The 20,364-nt window shown below is 40.9% G+C and overlaps 1 protein-coding gene and 1 long non-coding RNA gene across 3 annotated transcripts in view; one reads left to right on the forward strand and one right to left on the reverse strand.

The window, feature by feature from the left end:
* The window catches only part of CHRM3 (cholinergic receptor muscarinic 3), a 522,351-nt gene that overhangs the window by 474,314 nt on the left and 27,673 nt on the right, over positions 1–20,364 (reverse strand). The window lies entirely within an intron of this gene.
* On the forward strand, positions 7,020–12,758 carry LOC123380984. Of its 2 annotated transcripts, none has more exons than XR_006587480.1 (3): positions 7,020–7,161; positions 7,517–7,731; positions 12,541–12,758. It is a non-coding gene; the product is annotated as an uncharacterized LOC123380984 (long non-coding RNA). The 2 variants fall into 2 exon arrangements; XR_006587481.1 differs by lacking the exon at positions 12,541–12,758 and adding an exon at positions 9,661–9,715.

Below are 20,364 nucleotides of genomic sequence, written 5' to 3' on the forward strand. Positions count from 1 at the left end.
TTATCAGGAGAGTTTACTTTGCTTATTTTTCTGTTTCTGGCCTCAATCTGCTGGTTTACGAATTTAACTGTTGACACTCGGAGGACTAAGCAGCCAAAAGACTATCAAAGAAAAACACCATCCAGAGTAACGTCTGCCTCACAAGTGAACAGTAAATGCAAATTCGACCGCCCAGGGGAGGCTGAGCTGTTTATGGAGTTGAACCACAAAGATCTGAGCTAGTATCACAGGTTTCCAGGCAAGGATTAAGGGATTATTTAATTAGGTACAATTCTGGGGCCGTTAATTAGTGTGCCATGTTAGTACTCCTGTAAAGGATACATTTGTTAATTGGTTGAAGAGCAACAGGGCGTTGAGACCTGTTCTCTGACAAAAAATAATACAGTCAAGAAATACTGCTATTGATGAGGAGATAGGAATATTCTGAGCGATGGAGCTAAACATTGCTTTGATGATGAATACGCCTTATATTTCTCCACCGTCCAAATTGGAACTGAACCCCCGAGTATAGAGTTAGCCATGCGCTTAACGTTAGTATTGCGCATCGCATACTAATGTATGTATCCTGTATCGTAAACAGGATACATACATCATACAAGGTCAGCAGTTCAGCTTCCTAGTTGGATTTTCTGATCTTCTGCCCTTTTTCTTTTCTTTGTGACTCACTTTCAAGAACTACCTTCTAGGGGCACCTGGGTGGCTCAATCGGTTAAGCATCTGACTTCGGCTCAGGTCATGATCTGTAGTTTGTGAGTTCAGGCTCTATGGCGGGCTCTGTGTTGACAGCTCAGCATTAAAGTAATTTTTTAAAGAACTACCTTCTACACTTTACACTCAAGGTCTAAACCGACCGGGTTAGTAGCCCTGAAGTGAGGTCTTTTAAACTTCCTGATATCACCTTCTTACTCATTATTTCCTAAAATCGAACAGGCTGATGCCATGCCCTAGTGAAAGGTACAAGGACTTCTGCTCCCTACAGAATGTTCTCCACACAGACGGCCCCACTCTGTGTCCTAGACACAAGCAGTCTATACCATTCAGTACAAAGACCCAGGCACAGTGACACTGAAATGACCACAATAGATCATAATAAACCCATGAAGCCCCAATTTTCAGGAGTTTTAACAACTTGTGTTCTTTCCAAGATCAACTTTTTGTAGTATGTTGACTGCCTTCTCCATTATTCTAAGAAAAACTAACAATAATTAAAATTTGTCCAACAAGCCGTTTCTTACCCTTCTTTGGACCCTATTTGGAATTCTCCGTTTCACTGCCCTTACAGACTTCCAGGTGTTTAGTGTCCTCTCGCTGCTCCCAGTGCAGTCTGAAGCTGACTGTAGCCTCCCATCAGCTACCCTCCTCACAAGTACCAAATATGCTAATATTAGTTCTCTTTCCCCAATACTCTTTACCCTTTCCCATGAATGACTAAACAGAAAAAGCTACTAAGTGCTATTATTACTATTATTATTAACATCAGCAGAGCCATTCATGTTCATGTCACAGAAGACAGCCACAACCTTGACCTGGCCACCGAGGAAATCCCAGGACTTCCAGTGCAATGTAAACCCAAGGAGCATGTTTCGAACTTTTGTACTAACTAGTGGCCTTCAGTGGAAATGCTAATTCAACCAGGGAAATGTGCCTTTTCAGTAAGTGCCATTAACCTATGTGAACCTGTCAATTTTCACACTACGTTTGTCAGGAGAAGGTACTGCTGTTTAAGAACCTGGGTATTCAACTAGGCTCGATTTATACAACTATCTGTTGGGGGAGGGGGCGGGTCACTATGTTCATCAGAGTCGGGGTTACACTTTGATTTTGTTTGGAACATTCTTTGCTTCCAAGTCTCTAAGTTACATCAGTTTGGTTTTCTATTCTTTGATGACTGGGGCACATTTGTGCAACCTTTTGCTTAGATAATATCAAAATTCTGAAACAGGTTTCAGAAGCACATCACTACTGAAAAATACTGTATATAACAACTATTTTTTTCTTAGATCGCATACTTAAGCAGAAAGCCTCAAGGTTCTTTAGAAGAGATTTGTAACTTACAAAAGTAAACATCATCTCTCCTAATGCAGAGGTCTCTTAAAGCTTTTGTGGCTTAGGAAAGCTTCTCGAATCTCAAATATTGAGTCACTATTGTGACTGACACAGTAGTTCTACCAAATTTATTGTAATGACAGATTTACTGTAATCCACGTCACATAGACAATATACAAGAAGGAGATTATGTAACAAGCTTTGGTGTATAAAAGTAAAACACAGAAACAGACTGTACCAAAGTCAACATGCCAAGATGTGGCAGCAGAATGCCGTGTTTCGCTTGGCCAAATCAAAGCAGAATCTCGTCCTTTATTAGTTAGCTTATAAAGTGCGACTACATTTTTAAGTTGCATATGGGTTTGAAGTCACATACAGAATTAGCCTTACTTGAATGTGTCTCTGTGTATTTACGTGTGTGTCGAAAATCGGCACCATTTATAGATAACTTCTGTAAAAGTTTCACATCTCAAGACTTTGGCTACAGTTGCTGAAAACATACCTTCCTTACCTATTAAGAAAATACCCTGGGGACCTGGTGTGGGGGCCACAGAGAAACATGACATCCCCAGTGCTATGTGTGCTCTGAGAACAGCTCATCTGATCCTTGGGGAGATGGGACTGGTCAGGACCAAGTTTCTGGGAGCTGGAACAGAAGCCAAGGCAATGAATATCAGGGGTGGGATGACCAGGGGTATACTCTGTGGCCATGCAACTACCACATACCTAGGATTGTCTGGGCTTAGGACTGTAGTAGGTAGATAAATCCCACACTGCCTCTGCCCATGGGGCTGGGGCCTCTCCATTGCTACCCGACTCCATTCTTGGTAGCCTAAGGCTGAGGGCATTTGAGCCTTTCTGCTGCCGAGAATCGGAGTCTTTAACTGGGCTGAACTGGGGAAAGTCAGGATAGTTTGCTGCTGCTGTGTGGCACCCTAAACTTGAGGTCACCCTAGTGTGCCCCTGAGATCCAGAGCACTGACATAGAGTCCAAGGTCCTGATGTCTGGTAGACCTAACATCAGTGTTGGGTAATGCTGGATAAGCACTTGACCTGAGTCTCAGTTTCTATCCTTTAATGGAGTTAGTTTGCCTTGGGTTGTGAGGCATGAGTGAGTCCCCATAATATTTAAAATTGACATTGGGGTGCCTGGGTGGCTCAGTCGGTTGAGCCTCCGACTTCGGCTCAGGTCATGATCTCATGGTTCGTGAGTTCGAGCCCCGCGTCGGGCTCTGTGCTGACAGCTCAGAGCCTGGGGCCTGCTTCCAATTCTGTGTCTCCCTCTCTCTCTGACCCTCCCCCGTTCATGGTCTGTCTGTCTCTGTCTCAAAGATAAATAAACATTAAAAAAAATTTTTTTTAAATAAAATTGACATTAAATACAAACAAGAAATTCTTTTTTTATTGTCCCCATTGCTTGCAGGTACTCTGCTATGTTAAAACATTATTTATATGCAAAACTTTTGCTCCATTTTGTACATTTCTATGCCTCCCCTCTTTAAAAAAATAGGCTCCACTTACCTACATCCTATCAATGCTTTCAGGCTGAGGTCTTTGTTGATGCTAAATCAAGATTTGGGAAAAGAAACATAATTGTTGGTATCTGCCCTCGTGACTTGTCTCTGAACAATTGTTTGCCATTTCATTCATTCAGTACACTTGTATTAAACTCTTAAAAAAAAAAAGAAAAAAAATACCTTGGGGTGGAAATAAGTGTAAATGTACTTAAGATACCATATCGTGAAACATGTTTTGTTCTATTTTAAAATGTAACGTGCGTTTGCCGAAGAAGAAATGCAATGAGCAAAAAGTCATTAATGAACTTTAAGGTCTATTAGAGTTAGAACTTCCATTTCTCTCCATGTGACCTTCACCCTGTGATTCTTCCAATCCCCATTTCAATTAGCCCAAGGAAGATCTCAGCTCCACACTAGGCAAAACATTAAGAACGTTAGGAAGACCTTAAAATTTTGCTAATATTGGGGTACGTGGGTGGCTCAGTCGGTTAAATGTTCAACTCCTGATTTCAGCTCAAGTCATGATCTCACAGTTCATGAGTTCAAGCCCCACACTGGGCTCTGCACACTGACAGTGGAGAGCCTCTCCCTCTCTCTCTGCCCCTCCCCTGATTCTTTTAGTACCAGCCAGACTCTCGATGGTCTCTGGTTTCAGATTTCCTTTCCAGATTCCCTGAGTTGTTTGGTGAACCTTCGGGATTATTTTGTCAATTTTCATCTTATGCCATTGCTACGGGGTGCACAGGTCCAGTAAGAAAAGCTCTATCTGCCTGGGGTTCCCCAAGGCCATTCAGACAGAGCAGAATCCCACAGCAGAGACTGTGATGTGACTTCAACGCTCTAAAAGGGCGTGACCAAGCATTAGCAATTACTTAACTGGAAGAGAGATAATTTTCCTTACCCACTAGATTGTAAACTGTGTGAGGCCACTCATTTAAAAAACAAAAGAGTTTATATGTGAGATATGTTGTGTCTAGCGAGGCATTCATGTGTAGTTCTGGACCTGGAAATCCCATGAGAGGTCACTTCATTGGGGCATCCTTCATGATAAGGTCAAACAAAAAAAGGGCAGACAAAGGCCTAACTCCCAATAAAGATGGAATAATGGCAACACTCAAGGCAAAGTTTAATCTGGGAGAGGTACTGGGGCGGGGGAAACAAACGAGTCATACAGATAAAACCCTGCATTGCTACTAAAATTAATATGTTTGCCCTAGAAAAAGTAACTGTGTATCACTCTGAGGTTTCTCAGTAGGAAGCCTTTCAAGGCAGAAAGTTACAAAGTAACAGCATCCAGAAAAGGTATCTGATCGCAATTAATGAATATGAGAGCCATTCATAAAGCTCTCCCACTTTTGATCAAAATAAGGGCAAGTGACTAACCCCTGGCTGGTTCCGACAGGTTGGGGAGATGGATGAACAAAAGCAGCAGTGGATGCAAAGGAACAAACAAATCTGTGTTATCTCGGTATTGCACACACCACGGTCAATGCCACGGGCAGAGGCTGCCCACGGTCAATGCCAACGGGCAGAGGCATCCTGCCGATTCATCTCGTAATGGTCTAGTGAGAACAGCACTGGAAGCACAGCTCGGTTTACTGGGAGGAGAACAGGCTCGCGTCGTGCAGTCCTTGCCCCAGAATGCTGGGGACCGACTGTACATCGAGACCTCCGACTTCCATGGGGCTTGTGTCCTCAATCTCTCCAGGTTAGAAATGCCCTGACCCGCCAAGCTATTTGAAACTAATGTGTTTCCAAACTGCTGGGCAATGTCAAAAAAACAAAAAACAAAAAACAACAACAAAACTCCTCCTAACCAACCTCCCTGCCTTTCAGAATACTAAGCTAAAATAGCCAAGAATTCTCTTTCTTTCTTATATGCCCATGAGCATACACATAACACGTGCATACACAGATTCATTTTTTAACAATTTGTCAAATATTATTATTTACAGTATCTTTCGAAATTATTTTTTAAAAATACCACAAATCTTAGGGCGCCTGGCTGGCTCACTCGGTAGAGCATGTGACTCGATCTTGGGGTTGTGAGTTCGAACCCCATGCTCTCGAGTAAAGAGATTACTTAAAAATAAAATCATTAAAAATATACCACATCTCGTTAATTCTCAGCAGAGAAGTGTGATCTTCTGAACCATGCCTTGCATAAAGCCCTCTGCAGTGCAAACTATCACACGATGGACATGTTGAAAAATAAAGGCATAAAATGCTTTTTAGGAGAATCAAAGGTCCATCTGAGCTCAAAATTAAATCTCCGTAGTCTATAAACATGGTGGAATTCATTACTTCTAGACATTATCTGTCAAACATGGAAAGCACTGAACACATTTTTTACAGTATGGACACTTACTAAAAATAAATAAGAAACTTCTAAATGCCTAGCCTACCTTAGGTATTAATTGGTAGGAAAGTTGTAGATACATTCATTCACTTACTCACTATTTCTTTGGGATAATACCAAGTGGTGATCACACCAATAATAGTGAGAAAAACTTTTATTGCACCCTTAAAAGCACTGGGCATTATTAACTAGTATTTTTATTTCTAAAAAATTAATTGGGCAACTGTTCATATAATTTTTGCTACTCCCAGTTTTATGAAACATTTAACATTTATTAACAGGAAAGAAATGGGAACAATACTGTCTTCCACAGGCAGTAGAGTCCTATAATGAAGTCCTAAAGCAACAAAGAGCATGAAACAAAACAAAACAAAACAAAACAAAACAAAACAAAGCAAACAAACACTAAGAAACACCACAGACTGATAGACAGCAATCTCAAATTCCCAACAAAAATACCCATTATTGTTTCCTTTCAAAGCGATTCCAATCCCATAATTTAATCTGTGTATCCTTCCATCCTCCCTTCCTTCTTTCTCTGTTCTCTTTCCTTCTCTTTCAATACCAAGCAAATATTATACGCTGGAATCAAAATTCGTATGTGCAGCAATGTCTGTTTTGTTCACTGATGTGTTACAAGCACTTAGTGCCTAGCATATAGTAGGTGTTCAGTAAGTATCTGTTGCATTGAACTGGATATGCTGGGACAAGAGCAGTAAATCAGACACAGTTCCTGCTCTCAAGGAAGTCACTCTATAGCTGAGGAAACAGACAAGAAGATCATATAAACCATGTGTTACATGGTAAATTATAGCAGGCACTGCGCAAAATGTTCTTGGAATGCAGAAGGGCATTCTATTTCTATATAGTAATTCTATTTCTATATAGATGGAGTAGTCCTATGAAATATCCAAGTGAAGATGATGTTTATCTTAAGTTAGGAGACAGAAGCAGGAATTAGCTACACAAACAAGGCAGGAAAGGGCCTTCCAGGTAGAAGAAATAGGGCACATAAAGGAATGAATTATGAGATCACAGGGCACTGCCTGCCCAACTAAGGAGAGGCTTGTGTAGAGGTAAGAGAAGTAAAGTTATCAGGCGTCAAGGCTCAAGTGTAACTCATGGAAACCACTGAAGAATTTCAAACAAAGAAGCAATTTGATCAGATTGTGATCTTCAAAAGCCAGTTTTGAGGGTGGGGAGGAGGAAATGTGTAAAGACTGAAGGGCTAACGTCTAAGTGAGGATGAATTACATTTGTTTAGGCCAGAGTGTGGTGGGTAGAGGGGATGAAGGAGGGGACAGAGACGGATAAATAATTGTTGAATTAATAGAAAGACCAAGAATCCTATCCTAAGAAGCCCCGGTATTGGAAAATAAAAGAGCCTATAAACTTGGCTGAGAAAGGGATAAACAAATATTAACAGACTTAGTATCTTTGGGTAGAAAAATGCATTTGACTGAATTTGACGATTTCTCTTCAGTTCTGAAGTACCAGAGAAGACTGAATCTTCTCTCTAGATTATTAAACAATACCATGCTTTGTTTTCATACATTCTATTTTCAAACATATCTTGTTGTTTATGACATTACAGTTTTCACAGGATGAACATCAAAATCAACTTTTCAAAGGAAACAGCGCAGACGTCCCAGCACAGCACTTACAGGTGACGTACCGTGGGGTCAGCATAAGTAATCCCCAACTAGTCCACTTGTGCAAAGACAGCTGTCCTCACAAGCTACCTACAGAGCATCTTCCCCACTCACTCTTCATATAGCAAACAGCAGCCACACAGCAGCAGCTCATTAGGTAAGATTAAACAAAAGTGAAACCCAGGTGACTAAGGAGGAGGATTAATATATTTCGATATAAATACAGAGTCTGAATGTCATGTCAAATTATATGTGCACAGACCAGCTAATGGGATGCCCCTGAGACGTTACCACCCAATAAAAGATGCTCCCAGGAATTTCCCAGGAGGTAACAAAACTGCTTATGAAAACTGAGTAGGTAATCGCCAAACAGACACTTCCAGATGGGATTTTGAATTGGAACATGTCGTTTATCTGTCTCCCCTCCCCCCCTTGACAGTCAACCTCTATAAGCCATCTTGGGGTGGCATGTTCCCCATGCACAACTACTGTGATAGCCACATTCTTCAAGGATGAGGGAGATGGTTACAGAGAAGGAGTGTCGAGGGTTACAGAGAAACGTGTGCTCTCCCCTACAGCGGGGGCTTGCTGGATTTTTATAACTGCTCACAGTACAGTTTTTAGCACTCTAGCAGATTGACCCAAAGCACCGACTTCCTGACTCTTGGGGGAAAGTCTCTAGACCCAGTAAAATCAAAATGGAAGTCGTTCAGGACTAGAGTCCCACCTCAAAAATCCCTAAAATGGAGGGAGGGGGGTCTCTTGTTGGCAAGGTTTCTTCAAAGGATGCCAAACACTGTTCTCTACCTCTCTGCATCTCTCACAGTACTTACTAAGCACTAAATAAATGAAATGAATCACTCAAGTGGTAACCAACACTATCCTTGACTGTAAATTACAGAGTGTGGCAAAGGCAGGGAACTTCAGGCAATTTACACTGACAGTCAGTCTTCTCTTCAAAAGCCAGGGCCTGACCTTGAACTCTGTCTGGGTTTATTTTGCTCCAACCTAAGTCCACATGTAGTAACTTTGAGGGATAATATTTATTTCCCTGTTGGTAAAGAGACTATTGTGTCATGCAGATCCACTGAACCTTGTTAATTTCATTATTTGGCATGCCCGGTTATATCCTCAGGCATTTTAATTGCTATTTTATAGCCCTTAAAAATCCTTTTCCTGAAAATGAAAATCAGTGAAGCAGATTTGATAATCTGTGGAGGGTTGATAGAACAAAACACTGTTGTGTGATCCTTATGTTCCTTATAAATTTATTTCAGAGGGAAAATTAACTAGGTTGCATAGATTTATTATGTAAATTAATCTTTCTCCTTCTGTATCCCAGAGCATTTTATAGGCATAGTAGGTACCTATCAATATGTCATGCGCCAGTGAATAAATGAGTTAATTTCATTAGATTTTTCAATATGGAAGGATTATGAAGGTCACATTCTATCATTCATAGTGAAAGTCTGGCACAGAAGTACAATGTGTGGTTCAGAGGGATGGGTTTAAAAGCAGTTTCGGGGGGCAGCTGGCTGGCTCAATCAGTAGAACATATGACTCTTGATCTTGGGGTCATGGGTTCAACAAGTCCCATGTTGGGTGTAGAGATTACAAATAAATAAATGGTGATTACAATCAATTAATCAATCAATCAATAAAACAAAGAAACAAGAAGCTCTAAGGTCAACTAAAGTTAACAGATGTTATGATTTTCAATATGTTGAAAATACTTTTCTATTATTCACTTAATATTAGAAGTAACAAAGATATTCTTAGCTGTTATCTTTCTCTCAGGCTCTGAAAACTCTTATATTACAAAAAATCTACTTATAGAGAAATCAATATACCAGGCAACGTGTCAAGCAAAAAAAAAAAAATGTTAAAAGAAAACCAAAACAGCAAAAAGTTAAACTCCTATCAGCCATTTGATATATGTTTTGGGGAAGTGTGTGTGTGTGTGTGTGTGTGTGTGTGTGTGTGTACATGTTTACCTGTGTGTATGTTTATATATGGGGGATTAAAAGACAGTATGATTTTAGGTATGAAAATTGTGTCCTGTTTTTTTTTTTCTTTTTTTAAGTAGACTCCATGCCCAGCACAGAGCCCAACACAGGGCTTGAACTCATGACCCTGAGATCAAGACCTGAGCTGAGATCAAGAGTCTGACACCTAACCAACGGAACCACCCAGACGCCCCTAAAAATTATTATTTTTTTAATTGAATCTGCTCTCTACATCATGTCATCAGGGAAATGTAAATTCAAACAATAATGAGATATCTACCATCACATACTGATTATAATGGGCAAAACCTAGTACAATGACAACGCCAAATGCTGACAAAGGTGTGGAGCAATAGGGACTCTGTTCACGGCCGGTGCGAACACAATATGGTGCAGCCGCTTGGAAAGACAGCTTGGTGGTTTCTTACAAAATGAAGGATACTCTTCTCTCTTATCCACCTCCATGGAATTTTCCCAAAAGAGCTAAAAATTTATTTCCTCATGAAGACATGGATGTTTATAACAGCTTTGGTCATAATTGTCAAAATCTGGAAGCAACCAAGTTGTCCTTCAGTAGCTGAATGAATCAGTGAGCTGTGGTCCATCCAGACATGGAATATTATTCAACGATAAAAATAAATGAGCTATTAGAGCACGAAACGACATGGGAGAAACTTAAATGCGTATTATTAAGTGAAAGAAGTCAACCTGAAGTGGATAAGTACTATACGATTCCATCTCTAGGACATTCTAGAAAAGGCAAAAACATGGAGAGAGTAAAAAGACCAGTGGTTTCCAGGAAGTGGGGGCATGACAAGGGGTGAATGGATAGAGCACATAGGGTATGACACTATAACGATGAATACATGTAATCTTTATTTGTCCAAATACATACAATACACAGTAAACACCAAGAGTGAACCATAATATAAACTATGGACTGGGTGCTAGTGATGTGTCAATGTCACATCAGCTATAACAAATGTACCCCCCTCTGGTGGGTACATGTTGATCGTGGGAGAGATTATGCATATTTGGGGGCAAGGGGATATATGGGAAATCTCTGTATCTTTCTCCCCACTTTTGCTGTTAACCTACAACTGCTCTAAAAAAAAGTCTTAATTTTAAAACATTGAGTCTACCATGTTTAATGCTTAGCCAGTTATTGATAGTAATATTTTCCAAAAATTCAGCTAAACATGGTTTTCTTCTGATTATTTTGGCCAATGAGTGGAAAAATATCCAGCAGTCACATGAAAATCATACCTGCTGATTTATAAAGGTTGAACTCGTCTTAAACAGATGCATTTAGGGGTAGTTTGTGAGAGTCTGTGAAATTTATATGTATTTTAGGCATTTATTTACTTAATTTAGAATCAAAGTGAAAAGTTAAAAGATGTGTTAAGTTATGGGTTTTACTTATTTTTATAGAGTGCGAAATATTTACAGGACTGTCTGGGTGTTTATTTACTTGGTCAAGTGGTTTTATACCATTTGAGCACATATTTTATTTAATTGCAATGAAAGGTTTAATAAGTTAAGAAGTATGAAGAAGGCAGAACCCATGTGTAGGTAGTTCGGGAAAACATAAAGGAATTACCATTGAGATGTTACAGGAGAAAAACTCATGATAATGAAGATGAACAGAAAATAGTGACAGAAGGGGAAAAATAATTAAATGCAAAGAGAAGAAAAATGCAATCAGACTAACCAGATAAAAACACCAGATATGAAAAAATCAACACATTGTCAGAAGTGTAAAAGAGCAAAGCACAGAAAATATGTGCCATCCACTTGAGTTCTGCAGCGTAAAATCACGGGGCAAGAGTTAAACACATTAAGTAAGCATTGGTATATAACAATCACATCCTAGTTTTATAGCATATGTTACACTGGGTATGAGTAGGTCACAGCTAGCCTTTTGATCTAGTTTGAAGCACTGTAGCAGATGGTAATTGGACTGAAATAAATCACAGATGATGACTTAAGAGTCACGTATTGGGGTGCCTGGGTGGCTCAGTCGGCTAAGCATCCGACTTCAGCTCAGGTCACGATCTCGCGGTCCGCGAGTTCGAGCCCCGCGTCGGGCTCTGGGCTGATGGCTCGGAGCCTGGAGCCTGCTTCCGATTCTGTGTCTCCCTCTCTCTCTGCCCCTCCCCCGTTCATGCTGTGTCTCTCTCTGTCTCAAAAATAAATAAATTAAAAAAAAACGTTAAAAAAAAAAAAAAAGAGTCACATATTAAAACCTGGGGCACCCGGCTGGCTCAGTTGATTAAGCATCCAACTTCAGCTCAGGTCATGATCTCACAGCTCCTGAGTTCAAGCCCCGCATTGGGCTCTATGATGACAGCTCATAGCCTGAAGCTTGCTTCAGATTCTGTGTCTCCCTCTCGCTGACTCTCCCATGCTCATTCTCATTCTCTCTCTCTCTCTCTCTCTCTCTCATTCTCTCTCTCAAAAATAAACATTAAAAAAAAGAATCATGTATTAAAATTTACTCACTGGATTTAATCCAGTTTAATAAGTATCCGTCCTTGCGTTCAGGGATGAAGGGTTTTAAGTCCTTTTGTCAACTTCCCTCTTACACAGAGCTACCACCGTTAAGCATTCTGCAGGCCTACACACACAAACCACTAGGTTTTACTTAGTTTAGGGAGTTGTTAGATATTAAAGATACTGAAAATGTATTCATTCAAAGGCAAACTTAAGAAACAGTAATATCAACGTGCCTTAAATTGCATCAAGATCCATAACAATGTTTCTGCTCTTGGACCTAGTAATTTGATTTCAGAAAATCCAAAAAAAAAAAAAAAATTCCTAACAACCCAAAACTCAGTGGGTAAAATTCTGGGTTCAAAAACCTCATTATAATATATATTTGTAAGAGTGAAAAACGTGAAGAAAAAAAAAAACAGTAACAGGACAACAATTAAGAATACCATCTTGTATCCTTCAAATAGGCTGTTTTTCTGCCACTAAAAATGACGACTAGAAGTGAGGTGGAGAATCCCCATTATATAAAGCTGACCCAGGAAGCCGTTAATCCGTAACTTTGTATACAGTAAGTAGAAAAAGGACATAACACAACAATCTAGAAAGAAATTTCTCAAAGTGATAAATATGGTTATGTTGGCATGTTAAAAACTGCTGTTGTAGTTGTGCTGTTAACAGATTTATATTTTGTAACGGGAAAAATAAACTTAAAACAAATAGTGAAAATGTTACTTTGGCTAATCCTTTGGTGAGATGTCGAACAATACAAAATGAGAACTTTTCCTCTACCAAGTATTCTTATGACTAAATCTGGTAGCATCTCTCCAAGTTTTCCTTTGCTCCATTCAACATACATTTATGGAACGTTCGCTCTGTACTGTGCTGTTCCCTATATGCATTTCACTCACACCTCCAAGGGCCAGTCTCCTGACATTTCATACTAAATACAAGGACTTTTGCCTTTCTTCTTTAACGTGTTCTATGTAACGATTTCTGACTCCCTGTCAATTCACAACCAGGTCATATTTTGGATTCTGAAATACCACTTCAGACTGTGCCAAAGACAAGAACTACTAATCACTTGCGCGAAATAGTCTACTGCCATTTCTGAAATGGAAAACACTGTGTCTGCCACTCCAGGACGCGTGTCAGACTCCAGGGGGTTTCGGAAAGCGGCAGGCCCCTCCTCTCTTGCTGCTGGCACTTACCACTGCCTTCCCTTCTTGCACAGCATCCTGGTGCACCAAAGTTAATCATTACCCATCTTCCCTCACACATCTTTCAGAGCGTATGCTTGGAGAGACAGGGGCACAGGTGGCACAGGCACAGTCCCACTCTTAAGGGACTCTCCACCCTCTTCATGTTTGATGCAAGAACCACGGTGCCGAATTTTACAAATATGTTCCTGTGGCCGCCACCAATTTCATAACCTCGTTTGTGCACATCAATGTGAAGTCACAAGAGTCACCAAGGACCCTCAGTGACTAATTTGGTGGACACTCTCTGGAGTTTTGTTATTAGATTTTTCTCCTGTATATGACAGCGTTGATGGTTTCCTCCTTCTTGCAACGTTCTCCTTCCTTCCAGCAAAACCACCCCACCCGTCCCCTTCGGTTTCCATCTAGCCCTTGATGCCCTTACTCAGCCTCCTCCTTCTTACCTGTCTTTTCATGTTGGTGCTTCTCAAGGCTCTGTCTTGCCCCAGCCTCTTCAGATGACCTCACCTGTTGTCTTCCACTCACCATTCCAAGTCCACAATCTCATTATACCTTTCCCTATCCTGCTCTGTGCCAAGGAAGATGACCTCTAGAGAGCCTCAAAGCGTTTCCTTGCCCTTTGGTTTCACTGTGGATTTGGCCAATGGAAGACCAGAGGTCAGAGAGTGGGAAGGGAGAGAGGTCATAATATGTATTCCCCAGCCTGTTGTCCTGCTGGGCCAAGTCTGGCAAGGGCCAAATTCCTCTACTGAAGGCTATAAATACTATTAGGCATTTCTCTCCTACAGCCATATCTACAGATTTCGCTTCTACTTGTCCATGTTCTGGTAAGTGCTCCTTCCCTCTGGCTCTCCAGACGTAATGTGGACAATGGCTCTATTCCGTTGCTGGTCCCAGTGTGTTTTATCAATCCAGTTGGCTTCCTTAAGCCTTCCCATAACCTCCATGAACCATCTTATCATTGAATTCCCCTTAATTACCCCATTTGCACATGACCTCTGTTTCTTGTTGGGATCTTGACTAATACCCCATCTTATTCTCATTCAGCTTTGACTGCCGCCACAGGGCAATGACTTTAAATCACTATCACCCATCTCTTTCCAATTTCCAAGTATATAGTTCAAAGCACCTTCCAGGTATTCTAAAATAACTTCAGATTAACACACCCTAAATTAAATCCATCTCCTTCAAGGTCCTCTGCCTGCCCTACCCACATCTCCCTTCAAGCCATTGCTCTCCCTGTAATTCTCATTTTGGGGACAGACAACCATCCACCTACCTGCATAATCTGGAAAACCGGCAATCATCTCATTCTCTCTGGCCTTTTATCAAGTATTTTTGGTTGTATCTCCTACGTAGTTCTTAAGTCTCTTACTTCTCTTCAACTGCATGGCTTCTACTTCAGTTCAGATTCCATCCTCAATATATTGTACAGGAATCCCTGTCGTCTCTCACCAACTAGGTTGGGATCAATTTGAGGAAAAAGACCCTTGTTTGCTACAGTCTCCAGTAAATAAATACATTGCTTGAGTGAGTGAATGAGTGAGATGCAAACTGAACATGAGAATAACAAAATTTCACTTTTCCCATAGGCCTTAGAAATAGTCCCGAACCATTTCAATCTGTATGTGCTCGTGCGTGCACACACACACACGCACACACAGCACACATGTGTTTCAGAATTAATGTAATCCATGAATCATAATTTTTTTCTTTGGTTTTTGTGTGTGTGTGCGTTTTGGATGCAAAGCAGTGGCGTGCTAGAAAGTAATTCACAATCAGCTTTCTGAGGGAAAAGGCCAAAGCTCTGATCTGTAGCACTTGCAGTTTCCGTCCTGAAAATACGGCCATCGCTGCCAATTTCAGGCTACCAAGGCAACATCAGTAAATAGGAGCCAGCAGACAGGGCTCTCCTGAGCTGGGACGAGCTGGTCCAGCATACACTGAGAGGCACGTCTGACATAGGGAAGGCTAGATTCCCCAACTCGTCAGAGATTTCCGAAAGAACACAATTGCATGGAATGGAGTGTTTGAAGATCCTACGTGAAAAATCACGTGGATTAACAGTCACACGCCAGGGAAATAATAAAAATATCACATACAGTTAGGGATATCATCAGAATCTGATCGTCATTTGACCAGATTTAAATGATCATCGTTCAAATTCAACAAAATTTAATTTCGTTTCATGGAAAACTCCCCTCCTTTGTTTTCTTCAGTTTATTTTAACTTGATCGAATAAGCATTTACCACGTGCCTGTATTTTGTGGGTCTCTGTTCCAGTGGGAGGAACGAAATCTGAAAAAGCAGCACTCTGTCCACACTACTGATCAAGCAGAATGCCTTACTGCTTGAGAGCTGCGATGTTTCTACCCGGTGGAAAGATGAGTACAAGCTGCTATTTCTAACTGGGAAGACCCACAAAGTGGTCTTGGGAGAACAGGCTTGAGTTGCACTTGGGTAAGAAAAATTACAATAAACTGAGAGACAGAGCAAAGGGAGACTGAGGTTAGCAAGGGTACATGGTTTTGTTTGTGGCACACACAGTAGGCACACAGTAAGTATTTATTGAGTGAATGGATGAATATGTAAACGACTCACCTAATAAAAGACAGAGGGAATGAAGGAAAGGTAAAGGCAGAGATGTGACAGGTCATTTGGTTTGGGTTTGACCCATTGGACCTAAGGTTTCAGCTTGCAGCACCTGTCTCAGTATTACCTATTCAACCTTAATTCCTGTTACTCCTAAATCACTTGTAGTGACATTACTAATCCCTCCTTATCCCAAGGTACTTCTATCCTAAGTGCGGTCTCCATCAGAAGCACTCGTGGCCAAGCCTCCAAGGGAATGCAACAGCCCTCCAGGCCCTCAACCAGAATCCACTCTGGCCCTTCCCCACAGTATCACCCAGGCCGCAGGCAGAGTCAGCTCTTCGAAATGCCAAAGTGAAAGCCTGATGATTTCTCCCATTCCTTCACTGCTCACGCAAGATTTAAGACTTCTCAGCGGTTTGGGCCGTTCTTACAACAAAGTCAAAGCTCCTTAACGTGGCTCACAAGGTCTATCCGATCTGGTCCCCGCTGCCTTCTTCAGGCCAACACCTTCCCCCCGCCACCGACCCCCTTGTACCGGCCCACAGCCTTCTTTCAGACCATCATGTTGTGTATGCAACACTCCTCTTCGTAGGAGTCCTCTCCCTTCCTCCTGTCACCACATTGCACCTAACACTCTGTCCTCTGCGACTAGGTCAGACGCTTAGAGCTCCACGTACCTTTCCTTTGCGGAATTCATACCAGCTACAAATGTCTACTTACTGTCATGACCGTTTGATTAATGCCCATCTCTCCCACTAGTCTGTATGTTCCATAGGGAGAAGCTGTATCTGCTTTCACTCAGGGGCTTGGCACCAAAAAGCTGCTTAATAGATGTTTGTTGAATGAATGAATGAAATGGCATGCTCATTTCAATCTCCGCATCTTTAGAGATTGTTCCCATTCTTTTCTTTTTTATTTTTTTGATGTTTATTTTTTTGTTTATTTAATGTTTATTTTATTTATTTATTTAATGTTTATTTATTTTCAGAGCATGAGCGGGAAAGGGGTAGAGAGAGAAGGAGACACAGAATCCACACAGAGCCCGCACAGAGCCCGCCGCGGGGCTTGAACCGCGAGATTGTGACCTGAGCAAAGTCGTACGTTTAACCAACTGAGGCACCCAGGCGCCCCAAGATTGTTCCCCTTCCTGAAGAGACTTCACCCATCCCCACCACCATGAACAAAATCCCGCCACGAACAAAAATCGAGTATTTCCTTCATGCCCAGCTCAAACCTGTTATTTAATTCAACAAATATTCATTAATGAATTCTCATGTTCTGGGTCCTGTGTTACAAGGACACGGACTATGCGGTCACACGAGATCTTATCAGCTCCCCTGAGGAATGCCTATTCTACCCTGCAGGATCCCCCACCAATTGTCAGACTATGTGTAAGTGCACTAATATAGGTGTGGTTGAAATCTGTGGGTACATGGTGGAGAAATAGGTCAACAGTCTCCAGATATTCAATATGGTTTCACAAAGAAAGAGGCATTGGGTCTGAAGTTACAAAGCTTTCTTCTTGAATGTTTTTCTATTTCTTAGGGGAAAAAAAAATCACAATAATATATGTAATTTTTAAACCTACTACTTATAGGGGTGCCTGGGTGGCTCAGTCGGTTGGGCGGCCGACTACAGCTCAGGTCATGATCTCACGGTCTATGAGTTCGAGCCCCACGTCGGGCTCTGTCCTGAGTGCTCAGAGCCTGGAGCCTACTTCCAATTCTATGTCTCCCTCTCTCTCTGCCCCTTCCCTGCTTGCTCTGTCTCTCTGTCTCTCTCTCAAAAATAATAAACAATAAAAAAAAAATTTAAACCTACTACTTACTGGGTTTCTGCCCTGTGCCAGTCACTCTGATTGAGGCTTTTTATAAATTTACCAATTTAATCCTACTTTATAATCTTTTCGGACTCTACCCTTTAGTAACACTGGTTTACAGTAAAAGTCCACTCAAGTATACATTGAATAATTGTTAAATAGTTTTACTGAATGTCCTGGCTTCCCCAAATATGGCTCAAAAGCTGGGATCAGATACTGTATTTCTTCCTCATTCTGACTCTACCCTCCTCCACCAGGGTGCTACCCTAGACACAGGCTAAGTGGTTAATGGATCCCTTCAGATGAGTGGAATCCAGGTGGTCTTTGAGCGTATGTGGTAAAGAGCTGCTATTCCAGTCAAAGTGTTCCATAAACAAGTTATCATAATCATGAGAGTTTTAACTTCTTGATTGCATATGATTTTCTTTTAAATGCAAAAATATGAGGATTAACAGTACACACCTGCCGTACCTATTTTTTTTTTTGACACGTGTCCTAAAAAGATCAAGAAACACTGAGGAAGAAATAAATTGGAATTTCAATCCATTTCCCAAGAGTTCCCTAGGTACAGGTGCCCTGCAGGTGACTAGCATGCTTTACTTCGCTTTGTCCTCCTACAGCCCTTTGAGAGCGATAGTGCTATCTCTGTGTCACAGATAAGAAAACCAAGGATCAAATGAAACTTATGCAACTCAGTGGAGATCAAACAGAACTGGCACCTACGCCTTCTTTTTAATTTTATTTTTAAAAGTAAGCTCTACACCCAACGTGGGGCTTGAACTCATGACTCTGAGATCAAGAGTTGCATGCTCTACTGACTGAGCCAGCCAGGCACCCCAACACCTTCTGATCTTGAGGCCTATCCTCTCCTATCATACTTACATTTCCTTAGATGCAAAGCTGTCCCATAATGACCTGTCCTACGTGATCCCTTGCCTTCCTGCATTAAATGGGTTTTATTCTTGGCAAAGTATTTCGTAGACAACTTATTGTCATTACAAAACCTTGGTCTTCTCAATTGTTAAGGCAGTCTTTTATTTATTTTTAATTTTTCAAAGATGGTCTTTTAAAAATAAAAATGTGAAGCTTGCCATAATACAACTTCATTACGCACTCTTCCAACGTTTGTTCTAAAGAAACAAAGTAAACTAAAAAACAGCAGTAACGGCCACAGAGAAAGAAAGCAAACGATGATTTACTGACTTCCCAGAACCTCCCTACTTACATGCACCGGGCCAGGTCACTTTCTCAGGATTTGCACGGCCTAGAACACGAAGTTATTGAACACAGTCAAGCTTCAAACTTCAACAGAAGTCAGCAATGGGAAAAACACAGTCTATGTCCAAATCCTGTGATCCCAACACTTTCTTACGGTAGCATCATTGAAATCGTCACAGGCATTAAATAAAAAAGTTTTATGAAATATAAGAGTAAGATAAACTCCCCTTTTCGGGCCATTATAGATAAGTGGCTTCTGGCCTCATTTATGAGCTCTTGGCTAAAGGATCACACAGCCTTCATTCTCCTGGGATGTTATCTGTGTTATAACTTAACAATGGAGACAAGTCACATACAGAGCAGAATACATCTACGTGCCTTACAATTACTGCATTATGTGCACTCCATGGTGTAATATGAATTATAACTTTCATTCTTCTCAAGATAAAAAGAAATTTAAGCACATTTGTTAGTCCAATAAAAAAAAAAAAACTATCTGGCATCCGTATGGTGTGGTTTGGCAATGAAGACCAGAGACTGTAAAACTAGCCTAATATAGACAAATGGAGAGATAAAGAGCACATTAGAGGTGAGGCATTCCACAGGGTGAGTTTCACACGGATGATTGGAATTTCTCAATAAAAGCATAAGAGCACTTAATATCTCCTGACCTATGTTTTGGAGGTCAGATCAAGAATGACTGGTTAATATATCTGGAGAGCAAAGAAATTCTTTTTATAATACCAAGTCACACACGTAAACATATATAAAAGCAATATACAAATGCAAATTTTTAAGTTAACATTATTTACAGGGAACCTGAAAAGGGAGTTTAAGATTTAAAACATAATTAAATGATAATATTTATTAGCCAAAAGCTAAGCTTATACAATCAAATGCAAATCGATACCTCCCTCCGTCATTTTACTGTAATAAAAGGTCACTACCCTCCAAATAAAAGACTAATAACATTGTGGTATTTCATACAAGGAAGTCAGAAAATAAAATGGACAAATGAGGCTACTAATTGTGACTAATCACACAATGTTTCCAAGAATTCTTTTTTTTTTTTTTTTTAATTGAGTAGGCTCCATACCCAACATGGGGCTCAAGAGTCACATCCTCTACCAACTGAGCCAGCCCAGGTGCTCCAGGAAGAATTCTTTCTAACAACCATTCTAAGGGCGCCTGGGTGGCTCAGTCTGTTGAGCGTCCGACTTCAGCTCAGGTCATGATCTCATGGTTTGTGGGTCTGAGCCCTGTGTCAGGCTCTGTGCTGACCGCTCAGAGCCTGGAGACTGCTTTGGATTCTGTGTCTCCCTCTCTCTCTGCCCCTCCCCTGCTCACGCTCTGTCTCTCTCTCTCAAAAATAAATAAACATTAAAAAATTTAACACATGAATTCTTTTTAAAAAGTAGACTAACTTGTAGGAAATTAGATAA

Source organism: Felis catus, chromosome D2 (genome assembly GCF_018350175.1).
Source record: "Felis catus isolate Fca126 chromosome D2, F.catus_Fca126_mat1.0, whole genome shotgun sequence".
NCBI classification, from domain to species: Eukaryota; Metazoa; Chordata; class Mammalia; order Carnivora; family Felidae; genus Felis; species Felis catus.